Genomic DNA, 225 nt, shown 5'->3' with positions numbered 1-225 from the left:
CAGGAGTTATTTCTGTGGGGTATTTGCATGAGGACAATTTGGGGACAGTACATTGCCATATTATCTAAACAAATGTAGGAAGATCCCTTCCAGGTAAAGTTTCAGGTTGTCTTGTGGGCAAGAGTTGGTTTACTCCCTGTGGTAATGATCCCTGCTTTGCAATTCTTCATGGTCAGGGACCATTGAGCTCTCTTGGACTTATTCTCTGCTGACCACACCCATTCG

This window comes from Phascolarctos cinereus, unplaced genomic scaffold, assembly GCF_003287225.1.
Source record: "Phascolarctos cinereus isolate Bilbo 61053 unplaced genomic scaffold, phaCin_HiC Scaffold_1;HRSCAF=81, whole genome shotgun sequence".
NCBI classification, from domain to species: Eukaryota; Metazoa; Chordata; class Mammalia; order Diprotodontia; family Phascolarctidae; genus Phascolarctos; species Phascolarctos cinereus.
Note: the sequence above shows the minus strand (reverse complement) of the source record.